Source organism: Emydura macquarii, unplaced genomic scaffold, assembly GCF_026122565.2.
Source record: "Emydura macquarii macquarii isolate MOO-44397 ecotype Brisbane River unplaced genomic scaffold, CSIRO-AGI_Emac_v2 contig_1644, whole genome shotgun sequence".
NCBI classification, from domain to species: domain Eukaryota; kingdom Metazoa; phylum Chordata; order Testudines; family Chelidae; genus Emydura; species Emydura macquarii.
Window position 1 is genome coordinate 135734 of NW_027131781.1, and position 12786 is coordinate 148519.

At 43.4% G+C, this 12786-nt stretch overlaps 1 protein-coding gene across 2 annotated transcripts in view; it reads right to left on the reverse strand.

The window, feature by feature from the left end:
• Positions 1-12786, reverse strand: part of IQGAP1 (IQ motif containing GTPase activating protein 1) — a 146133-nt gene that overhangs the window by 113808 nt on the left and 19539 nt on the right. The gene's annotated exons all lie outside the window — the stretch shown is intronic.

Genomic DNA, 12786 nt, shown 5'->3' on the forward strand with positions numbered 1-12786 from the left:
CTTGGGGGGGGAAGGGGGAGGAGGAGGAGGATATGCATTAGCTGAGCGAGTTCAATGTTGAGGCTGCCACATCTTTCCCTACTGTATTATTTATATATTAAGCACTGATGTGCACAATGTTATTAGACAGTTTGTACAAGATGCTGCTCTCTGATCTCAGATTTGAAGTTTTTCCCTTTCAGTATTTAGGCTACCCAAGCTGGAGTTACTTCAGATGAAAGAGTGTACAGAAATACTGATTCAAAAGTCTCTGAAAGTTTCACACACACAACAATATTTTTTTTTAAATCACTCTTATAACATCCTATTACCCATTAATTTCTTTTTTCCTTGTCACCGTGTACTTTACATTGCCAAAATATATTAGCCAATAAACTCAATTACCTCTAGTTTGAATCATCCTCCTGGGCAAAGGTTCATCTGCTAGTTCTCTCTTTGCTGAGCTCCTCTATATTCAATATTAACCTAATCCCATACCAGTCATAGGTGGCTCCATCCTAGTGATTCAAGTTCTTTTAGTGTGGTCTCACAGCTGGTGCTTCAAAATTCTGTGGTCTGGTTTATTTTTTGTGTCTATATTTTTTCCCATTCTCTTATGTATTTCAGACTTTAAATTAAAGAAAGTAAAGACCAGAATACTAGCTGCTACTGTAAGTGTGATCTGATTTTCATTACTAGAGACTTCTGTTTCCTCATCCAGTATCACAGCTTTCAATCAGCTCTTTCCTTATTTCGTTTCTTCCTACCGAATTTACTGTCTGTTACTGCAGTACTTAAAGACAATCAAGATTACAGAAAGCAAATAATCTGAATGACTAATGTCCCCACTGAGAAAATAAGTATAGTTTTCCCTCTTCAGGGAAGTTGTCATTGAAAATCTAATAAGACCTTTGGACATTTGGAAGGGATTTCTACAACCATAGTCCATCTTCTAAAAGATCTATTGCCTTTCCCTGGAGCACGTACCACTGTCAACTTAGTAGCGCTAGAGTTCCCCAGAGACACATTTACCTTGGTACGGTCATGGTTAAAAAGAGAAATAATTTTCAAGATACTTAGGGTATAGAATATCAAGATCCAGATCTTAAAATCAGATGTGGTATTGCAACATGAGCCACTGTAATGTGTTGAGCTCAGGTAACTGGTTCTCCAGAGTCCTCAAGAAGTTGGCTGAAGAGATCTCTGGTCCGCAAGAAGTGTGCTAATGTTGTGCCAATATCCAAGATAACCTGGGTAATTACAGGCAGTTGGCCTGATGTGACTTCTGGGCAAATTTTGGTTGATAAAGATAACTGTGCAGATGTAATAGTTTTAAGTAAGGCATATAATGCAGAACCACAACATTCTGATTAAAAAATAGCACTATACAATATCAATAGAGCACACCTTAAATAGATTAAAGAATAGGCTGACTAACGTATCAGTAAGTAGTTTTCAATAGGGAATCACCACTGAATGGGGCTCTTTTTAGTGGGATTTCAAAGGGATCTGTACCAGACCCGATGCTATTCAACTTTTTCATCAATGGTCTAAAAGTAAATATAAAATCATTGCTGATAGTATTTGCAGACAAAACAAGGTTTCGTGGAGTGGAAAATAATAATGAGGTCAGGCAGTCATTCAGAGTGATCCAGATTGCTCAGTAGGCTGGGCCAATTCGAACAAAATGCATTTTAATTCTGCCAGCAAGGTCATACAGCTAGAAACAAAGAATGTAGGCCATACCTACACAAGGGGGACTATATCTGGGAAAGCAGTGACTCTGAAAAGGATTTAGGGATCAATGGACATGCAACTGAACATGAGTTCCCATTGAGATGTTAATCCAAAAAGGGCTATTGCAATCCTTGAATGTATACAAAGGAGAGTAGTGAGTATGCAGCTTATTTTTATCTCCATATAATGCATTGGTGAGACTGATACTGGAATACTGCATATAGTGCACATGTCCAAATTTTTAAAAAGGATTTTGAAGAACCAGAGATGGTGCAGAAAAGAGTCATAAAAATGATTCACGGGCTGGAAAAAATACCTTACAGAAAGACAGACTTAAGGAGCTCAATCTGTTTATCTTATAAAAAAGATTGAAGTGACTTGATTACAATATGTATAAGTACCTTAACAGGGAGAAAATAGCAGGTACTTAAGGGCTCTTTAATTGAGCAGAAAAGATATAACAAGAACCAATGTTTGGAAGCTGAAGACCGATAAATTAAAATGAGAAATAAGACTCAAATTTTTAACAGTGAAGGTGATGAATCACTGCAACAAATACAAGGAAAGTGGTGGAGTCTCCATCTCTTGAGATGCCTTTCTATAAGGTATGCTTTAATCAAAACACAACTTACTGGGGTCAATACAAGGTTAACCGAGTAAAATTCAATGGCATGACCTATGTAGGAGGTCACACATTTGATGGTGCCCTCTGGCCTTAAATTCTATATTTGTGAGGTTTTCTCAAAGCCCTGTATTAGCTGGAAAATGAGCCTGAAATGTTACGCCTTCTAGAACGTTTACATGCTATTCACTCTGAGCCCCAACCACAGAGTATTGCAGGGATAGACCAGAGGTGACATTCATACAAATTCAATATGGCTAGGTCTGCATCTGACAGGAAGGGGCACAGCCTCCTGCCCAGCAAGAGATGGTAAACAGCTTTTCTGGCTGCTGAAGGCAACTGGATCTCTAGAACAGCAAAGTGTCCTGAAGAACCCAGAGACTGTACTATTTTGATGATTAAAAGATAGATGCCCTCGATCAGTGGCACAGTTGTGATCTCAGCTAATTCTCAAAATGTTTCCCACTTCTATCTTGCCTGAATTTAGTTTCAGCCATCTCCATGGCTTTCTTCTAATTTTATACTATTCCTCTCTGACAAATCCAGTTCTTATCTAAATGGATTAAATTAGACTGAACTAAATACATTTGGAAAAACCTACAAAAAATATTCTGATATAACGCACTTCCTGTTCACTCTTCTCCTAAGTATCCTTCCTTGAGGGGAACAAGAATTCTGAAAACTGTTAACTGCAGGCATGTGTCCCTATTACCATTTCACCTCTCCCTACATGGAAACTTCAGCTAGCACAGAATGTGGTCACCTACCTTTTAAGAGGAACAAGCTGATGTAAAGACAACATCATCACTTCGCACTAATTTCCCATTTATTTGCAGGTGCAGTTTCAAACTCTGATTATCTATAAAGCCGTACATAGCCTGGGTCCCAGTTATCTCTGAGACAGCCTCTTCTACCAAGCTCCATTGCAGCAGATAAATTAAGCCAGAATTCTCCAGCTATCTATCCCCCAGGATGAACCCAAAGGTAGTTATAACATTCCTACTGGAAGGTCCTTGGCTTTATATTTTATTCCCTGTTGCAATGCACTTGAGTTTGGCTTTGTTCAGGTCAATGATGTAAAATGCCTCTTTTCAACTTGGTGTTTTAGCAACTGGGAGATTTGTCATTAGCTGTGGGGGAGGGAGGTGAGCCATGATTTGTTTAGGGATTTGGTCAGCAGATGACGGAGAAAGAAATGGTCTGGTTTTGCAGCCATATTGTTTGGTCATTTTTATTTTTTTAAAACATGTGTATTCATGTCTAGATACTGTCGGACAAAGAGATAAAGTCAGTTCATAAGTAAATTTCCCCACTTCACCACCACTTATTCAGTGCCAGCTGTTCTTGCATGCCCCAAATCTCGGCTCTACTTTTCATTAGTCTTTCCCAGCTGAATACAGACTATTCAAACTATTTGAATACTCTTCCCCTTGCCAAGAATGGCCTTTTCCTCTTGCTTGGCTCCTATACAGCTCCAAGCAGCAGAGCCAATACTTCTGAAAAGCAAACAAAAACAAGAGGGAAGAAAGTGCCAAAATGAGTTTTCGACTAGGGTTGTCATAGTAACCAAACTAGCCACAGAAATGGGACAGCAGCCAAATCCAGACTATGCCTCAGAGAGGCACTGACATGGAGGATTCAGCAGCAGGTGTGGAGAAGGACCAGCAGTGTCATGAATCAGCACTCACAAAAGCATCAACAAGAAAAAGTTGTCTATTCAACTGGCAGCCATTCCAAAAAAGAAAGTTACATTCTGAGTGCGATGCTGGCAGACCAGGTGCCAGCTCATGCTGTAACCCCAGGCCAATTCACTTATATATTAGTATAGATCAAACTGATTGTTAAATATACAAGAGTATACTTGGTGTTTAAACTTCATGAAAACTAACTGCATTGTTTTCAATTATTTGTATTCTGTTATAATATATCCTGTATATAATATAGTAGCAAATATTTACATTGTGTATACCCCTGTGTATATGAGAAAGAAGCCTTGTGGAATGTAAATGAATAACTCTAACAGAAAAGAGCTAATTTCAAAGCAAGTGGTCATTCTGTGTGATGATCAGAGGCCAAAGATTCAGAATGCTTTCTTCACTCTCTTTCATCAAAGGAAAAGGCCACTTGCGTATTGACACTGTCAGATTGTTTTTTGTGAGAAGAAGCTATAAAAATGGATTCAAGGAAAGACCCTGGATCTCTGGACTGTTTGGACTCTTATAGGGCTGTTTACAGAGGGCCTGGATGGAACAGAAAACAAACCCAACCCAAAAGAACAAGGTGAGAGGGGAAGGAACTGAGTCTGAAGTGGAAGCTGTAAAAAGCAAACCAGTTCAAAAAGTTTTCATCTGAGCCGAACATTCAGTCTGAGTGGCTTCCCAGCTTCATGCAATAAAAAAGGAGAAGGGGTAAATTCTTGAGTCTTAAGAGATCCATTACTGAAGAGAGTCCATGTTGTTCCTTACAGTACATTTGTGACAAAGAGTGTATTCTAAATCACAGAACATCACATCCTCCTCATAGGTTTCTTTAATGCTCAAAGTCCTCTTTGTCCTGTCCTGAGAGCCACTGTCCTTTTATGCTTAATTTGGAATTCCATTTGCCACACACTCAATCCCACGTGTAGCAGTGCACTTCAGAATTCTCACGTCTTTTATTGGGTAAAAAAATCATATACAAATGCCTTATTTTCTTTAACTAAAAATCTAAAACAAAACTAGTCCAGAGTAGGTCACCCAGCATTTGCCCCAGGAACTGCAAGTCCAGCTGTCTCATCTGTCCCTAGTGTGTATTTGACTGTAGTCTGCAATCTTTCAGGTGGGGGCCACTGTTGTGAAGGAGAAACAGACAGTTCTGAGGGGTCAATTTAAGTGACAGGTCTGGTTGTCACTATGACTAGCTGTCACTTTGACACAGGGCAAAGTGCAGCCTCCATTAGGAAGAATTAGTCTACTGTCCTTGTCTTTTTTGGTTCTGGGTCTGAAGTTCTTATGAATCCAGCACTTTGCCTGGACATGCCCCTCTCCCAGGCATTACAGGTAACTGTCACGTGGGTCGCTTACCGGTATGTTCTTTGGGCAAGTCGCACACTGTTTGAAGCCCTGGGAATGAGGCATGCCCTGGGGCCCCGGGTGGGATAGCCTCGCAGGGCAGTTAATCTAAGTACTCTATGACCTGGTCTACATGCCCTGGAGATTCGGCGGCAGTCGACGGGAGTTACGCAAACTACGCAGAATAGCTTGCGTAACTCACGTCAACAGCTCTGCTTCCTTTCTGCACGCTGTCTAGACAGCGTTCCCGTCGACGCAGCACTACGCTACTTGAGGAGGTGGTTTACCAGCATCGACTTCCTGATCGATTGAGCGGGTCTACACTGACCACTCAATTGATCCAGAAAGATCGATCTGGCAGCGGTCAGTATAGACATGGCCTAACTGACTAAATGATCAATCTAATTAACTATTTACACTCTATTTACTGACCATTTACAGGAAACAACTACTAAGAAGTATCGCTTGTGAAGCAAGACAAACAGCATTCCAGTTACCGTCACCTTCAGAAAGAAGGAACTTAGGGGGCGGTGGGGTTGCAGCTATCTATATACCGTGCCATGAGGGTGCCACTCCAGGGGGCACCAGAGCCGACCTGGCAGATTCTACTAGGGAAAAGTTTCTGGCGACAGTGCGCACATCTACATTGGAATGGACTTTTCTATCAAAGAAAGAACAGTTTACTAACCTTGTAACTTTTGTTCTTCGAGATGTGTTGCTAATGTCCATTCTGATTTAGGTGTGTGCGCACGCCACATGCATCGATGCTGGAAATTTTTCCTCTGGGGTATCCATAGGGCCAGCTCTAGCGCCCTCTGCAGCGGCACACGTATGGGCTCATTTATATAGCACTGCCAGCCCCATTCCCTCTCAGTTCATTCTTGCCAGAATTCCAACAGAGGGGATGAAGAGTGGGTTGTGGAATGGACATGAGCAAAACATCTTGAAGAACACCACTTATGAGGTAAGTAACTGCTGGACTTCAGTCGAGAGATCAAATGACTGGAGCTATGACGCTCTCCTCATCGACACCGCGGAGGTCATTGACCATGCCGCCAAGTCCGCTGCAGCTGAAGCCACCTGTAAGGAGGCCCTGGCCATTGTCCTACCCTCTTCCAGGATTGCCTCAAACTCCTGTTTGCAGGACTGTGGGAAGGAGTCAGTGAACTTTTCCACCAATTGCCAGATCTTAAGGTGGTACTGACCCAGCAACGCTAGTGAACACCCTCACCTGCAAGCTCGCTGTCGAATAAATCTTTCGACCAAATAAATCCATTTTCTTGGCCTCTTTATTCTTTGGTGTCGAGCTCATGTGCCCCTGCCTGTCTCGCTTGTTGGCCGCCATGACCACTAGTGAACCTGGGGATGGGTGTTTGTACAAATACTCAAAACCATTATCCAGCAAATAGTACTTTTTCTCTGCTTTTTTGGATGTGGGGGGCAGAGATCCTGGGGTTTGCCATAACGCGTTAGCTAGCTTTACTACCCCTTCATGCACTGGGAGGGCCACCCTGGAAGGAGCTGTGGATGCCAGGATACCAAAAAGTTTGTCAACAGATTCTTTAAGCTCCTCTATCTTGAGGCCCAGATTAGCCACTATCCACTTCAACAGTTCCTGATGCGACCTATAGTCGTCCAGTGGGGCCACATGAGACAGGCCTGCTACTGCCTTGTTTGGTGAGGACAAGGAGGAGGCCAGTAGCTGAGGGGCAGCTGGAACCTCTTCCCTAGTCGGGGTGGTCACCGATGGGCTTTCCAAGAGTGACTCCTCATGCTCCGAGTCGACATCTAGGGCTGGTGCCTTGGTCGGATCTTTGAAAGAGTGCGACACTGAAGTCCCCACAGACGAAAGAGGGTAAGGCACCGTGGAATTAGGGAACCCACAGGGGTTCCAATATTACCAAGGTCCAGACCACCTTTGGGGGGGGATGATGATCTCTTCCTGCAAATCTGAGGAGGTATACACTGGTGACCAGAGGGGCGCCAAAACCGTCCTCTTCTCTGATTTGGTATGCCGCAGTTCCGGCGTCGGGGAGCGGTGCTGAGAGCTGGAGCATTGGCTATGTCTCGACGTGTCTTGTCTTTTGGTTTCCTGTAGGGACTTGAGCGGAACCAGGCTCCGATGAACTACTGCGAGCCGGGGATTCACAGTACTGTGGGCTCTAAGAACTATGGGGCTCTGAAGATTGATGCCGACGCTCAGCGTGACGGTACCAACACTCCAGGAATTGGCATCTAGCACACCTGATGTGTCTCAGTGCAATTGCAGAGACTGGTGCCGAGAATCCACTGAGCACCACGAGGTTGGCAAGCAGCGACCAGTTGACAGGAGGCACTGCAGTTGCGCAATCACTAACTTCCCCCTTGACAAACCCTCAGCCAGGGTGTCCGCTCCTCAGTGAGAAGGCCTACCCTCTTGTGGTGTAGGTGGCACCGGCATGGCCAATAGGTCCTTCATTGGCCGGAATGTCTCAGGCATTGAGGGGACCAATAGGTGGTGCGGGCCTCTGCCACGCCCCAGAGTCGGCAGCAGCGCGGGTGCCGGGCTGGACACCCACACGGGTGGAGACCCCTTCTGGGTCGACTCTGGCTTCCCTGAACTTTTCTTAGCCGACTTCGGTACCGGCGAACACTCCTTCCTAGAGTGCACCTTTTTCTGGTGCTTCTTCAGCACCGGGGATGCCAAATGGTGCCAGGTCGACTCTGAGGAGCACTTCTTGTTGATGTTGTGGTCCTCGATCCTGAATCCGAACATGGCTCCGACGCCAGTTGGAGCGCCGCCTCCATCAGAAGGCCTTAAGCTTCATGTCCTGGTCTTCTTAGTTCACGGGTGAAAGCCCTTACAGATTTTACACTTCTTGGAGACATAAACTTCCCCCAAGCACTTTAAACAGCTCTGATGTAAGTCACTCAGTGACATAGGCTTTTTACATGAAGCGCAGGGTTAAACCCTGGGGACCGGGGCATGCCCCAACCCTGGGAAACTTGCTAACTAACAAACTAACTTTTAAGAACTACTTTAACAACTATATACACTAGAAATAGCTAAAACCACTAGGAAAAACAGAGACTTGCAAGAGAGTTGTTCCAGCACCGTCACGGGTGGTAAGAAGGAACTGAGAGGGAGGAGGGCCAGCAGCGCCATATATAAGAGCGCATACGCGCGCTGCTGCAGAGGGCACTGAGCCAGCCCTACGGATACCACTAAGGGAAAAATTTTCAGCACCAGGATACATGCCCCACACACACACACCTAAATCAGAATGGACACGAGTAAGCAATCAAAGAAAAAACTTAGGTTCTTTGGGTCCTTCTTGTGAGCAGTGGACTTTGGCTGAACCTGTAGTTTGAATTTCTCTTGAATTGCCTGGACCAATTAAGAGTGGCTAGGGTAGAGTGCTGATAGCAATACTCAAATCTACTGGTCAGCACCTATGCCTCCTATCAGCTCTTTTGGAGGCAGCTAGAATCAAGACAGGTGTGCCATATTGTCTTGACAATTTCAAGTAGCCCTTAATTTATAAGAATAGTCAGTCTTCCTGAAGGTTACTCTTCTCTGAGGATGATGAGAAATAATAAACTTGCCTGAGGGGCGGGGCGGTCCTGTCAGGAGTGCCCTGCCTAGTGAAAGCTGAAGATAGTATCATGATGGAAGAGGGGCAAAGGGTTTGAGAATAATCCCTGAATCTCTCAATAAGAGATGACTCAAGTCCAGGCCTACAGCTAGGTCACTAGGTAGCAAGAATTTTACTATTTCCAATATGGTGAGCAGTGGGACATCTGGTGTTACAGTGTCAGGTAGTACCGAAGAGGCAGATGCTGCCATAGCTAGGGTGATTGGTGCTGAGATTGTACTGGACAATCAGTGCTAGTTGAAGTTAAGTTATTTTTCTCAGAAGGAACTGTCTGTGCTAGTTTAATTTTCGGTACAAGGTACCAGAATGGGAGTCAGATTTCAGGCTCTTGGTGAAGGAACTCAAAGAGAGGACTTATGTCGCTTACCTTGAATTGGAGGAGGAGATTGGTGCCTGCCCTGGTTCCAGGAATGGTGGTCCTTTTGGTCCCTTTTATAAGTCGATGCCAGCATGATGGACAAAGGGGGAGTTGATTATGAAATCTTGGTTCACCATGTGATTGGTGCAACTGAGGGGGTTTCTTCATAGTTCTGCCAGGGTCCAAGGAGGACTGTATCAATTTTTCAAGGAGGAAGAGCTTGAGCCTTGTCTCCCTCACTTCCTGCATATGTTTGGAGAAGAATCAGCACATAGAACAGTATTCTGGGACATGTCCTTCTCCTAGGCAAATTAAACATCTAGAATGCCTGTCGTTAACTGGCATTGCTTCATCACAGGAGGGGCAGGTTATAAACCCAGGTGACTTGGCGTCAGCCATTTGAAAACAGATATATGGGGGAGAAATGAGGTGTGAATAAAACTACAAATAAACTATCTAAAGTTTTGTGCAGGAGTTAAATACAGCCAACGACCAAAGGAAACCTGATGACAACAACTTACTAACGCTGCTACTAATTAAGTCACTCAGAACAAGGGATGCAGACACTGCAGGGGTTCCATCTCACAGACACAGGTGGAAAGAAAGAACAAAGTGGTGGTTGAGGATGCTCTATCCTTTATGCTCTCAGCTATGGAAGATGAGAGGGCACTCAGGGCATAGGCCTGACCCCAAAGGACGCTGCTATTATAGGAATCTGATCTCACACAAGGGCAAATGTGCACTAAGAGTGGAATCTGTGTGGGTAATTGCTTAAAGAAGAATTTGATTTTCCTTTCACTACAACCCATAGCACAGCAGCCGCAGTGCATTTATGGTTGGCAGAAGAAAGTCAAAATATTCTTATGTTCCTGAATCTTAGTGACAACTGGGAGAGCATTCTATGCAGCCCATCAAAAAAGCAATAAGCCCTGGTGCATATTGAAATGAATGAACCTGTAATTCAAGAAGGATGTTGAAAAATTGGAGACAGTTCAGAAAATAGCCATGAGAATGATTAAAGAATTAGAAAATATGCTGTACAGTGAAAGACTCAAAGAGCTCAATTTATTTAGCTTAACAAAGAGGAAGTTAAGAGATGACTTGATTACTTTTTGTAAGTATCTGCATGGGGAACAAATATTTAATAATGGTCTCTTCAGTTTAGCGGAGAAAAGTATAACATGATCCAATGACATGAAGTTGAAGCTAGACAAATTCAGACTGCCACTAAGGCATAAACTTTTAACAGTAAGGGTAAACCACTGGAACAATTTCCCAATGGTTGCGGTGGATTTTCCATCACTTATAATTTTTAAATCAAGACTGGGTGTTTTTCTAAAAAGAAATTACCCAAGGGATTATTATGGCCTGGCTTATACAGGAGTCAGTCTATGTGATCCCACTGGTCCATTCTGGCATTAGAGTCTATGAATCTGTGAATTCCCTATAGACCAGTGGCCCTGCAGAACCGCACATCCCCACTCTCGGATTCTTGTGATGAGAAGAAACTTCCATTCACAGCTTTTTAAGGGAAGAGCACAATAAGCAGTTCATTATCTAAGTCCCAGGTGATCCAGCAAAGAGAATGTCTAATTTACAGTCTCCCTCACCCTCTGCAGCTACCATCAAGTAAAAACAAGCTTCAGTGTTGGCTTTCCATTCTTCCCAGTCTGCAACATTCCAGGCAGGCTGCCAAGAACTGAGGAGGCAGCCAGGTGGCACACCTAGTGCTCATGACAAGCAGCAGTTACTACATATTTAACCTTTTCCTGCCCAAGAAGAGAATTCAAAGTAGAAAAGTTCAGGTATCATTTCTTCCTTAGATTTTTCAATTTTACCAAATTCTCCAAGTGTGTTACAAAACATACACAAACAAAATCAAGCTGACATTTAGAAAAAAAATAGCCTTCTTTTAAAATACCCTCTGGTGCATCATGTGTCCAGCAAAACAGAAAGACAAACAGATATTTCGATATTTGGTTATCATTTATTGAATAATCAAAAAAAGTACATTCTACTTCAAAAATACCCACCACACCTGTCCAATTTTTTTGAATATTAACAACATTCAGTAGACATACCTGCTCTGCTTACTATGTGTAATCAGAGATTTTATTCAATTTAATAAAATCACTAGACACGACATGAGATATGATTATTCCCCTCTATTCAGCACTGGTGAGGCCGCATTTGGAGTACTGTGTCCAGTTTTGGGCTCCCCTCTACAGAAAGGATGTGGACAAACTGAAAAGAGTCCAGCAGAGAGCAACAAAAATGATTAGGGGACTGGAGCACATGACTTATGAGGAGAGGCTGAGGGAACTAGGCTTTTTTAGCCTGCAGAAGAGAAGAATGAGGGGGGATTTGATAGCGGCCTTCAACTACCTGAAAGGGGGTTCCAGGGAGGATGGAACTAGGCTGTTTTCAGTGGTAGCAGATGGCAGAACTAAGAGCAATGGTCTCAAGTTGCAGTGGGGGAGGTCTAGGTTGGATATTAGGAAAAACATTTTCACTAGGAGGGTGGTGAAGCACTGGAATGGGTTATCTAGGGAGGAGGTGGAATCTTCATTCTGAGAGGTTTTTAAGGTGCGGCTTGACAAAGCCTTGGCTGGGATGGTTTTAGTTGAGGTTGGTCCAGCTTTGAGCAGAGGGTTGGACTAGATGACCTCCTGAGGTCCCTTCCAACTTTAATCTTCTATGATTCTATGTTGTAATAATACTCACTCTGTAGTATGCTAACATCCGGTTAAATAGAGCGATCTAATTACTATACTACTGTATAATAGCTCTTTAAACAAAAGCTCCCTGTTATAATGATTGTTTTGTTTCTGATATTTAGATGGCAAGTATTTGTAAACCTGTTAATACTTCTTAAGTAAATAAATGTTAAACAAACAAACAAACAAACCCCTCCAGATTATAAAATGAACTCCATCGAATCATAGTTAAGGCCAGAAGAGCTTACCAGATCATCTAGTCTGACCTACTGTATATCACAGGCCACCAACACCACCCAGCACCCATACACCAAACTGAAATTAGACCAAAATAGTACAGCCCATAGGAGACTAGACTATTGTATGCCTCAGGCAGAGAATAGGAGGAACTGAGGTGCACCAATGCCCAAAGCCCCTGCAACAGCAGGGAAATAGGTGAGAAATAGACAAACATTTGAGAGACAGAATGCTCAGTGCAACCTAAAAGCCCTAGCTCTTTCCATCCAATGTCCCATTTCCAGCTGTGGCCATCTTTGATGCTTCAGAAGAACAAGATAATAAAACAAAACAGAACACACACACACACACACACACACACACACACACACACACACACACACACACACAAACCCTTCAAAACAGAGTCCATTGGGGAGAGGAGGAATCCCTTCCTGAGCCCTCCAAGACA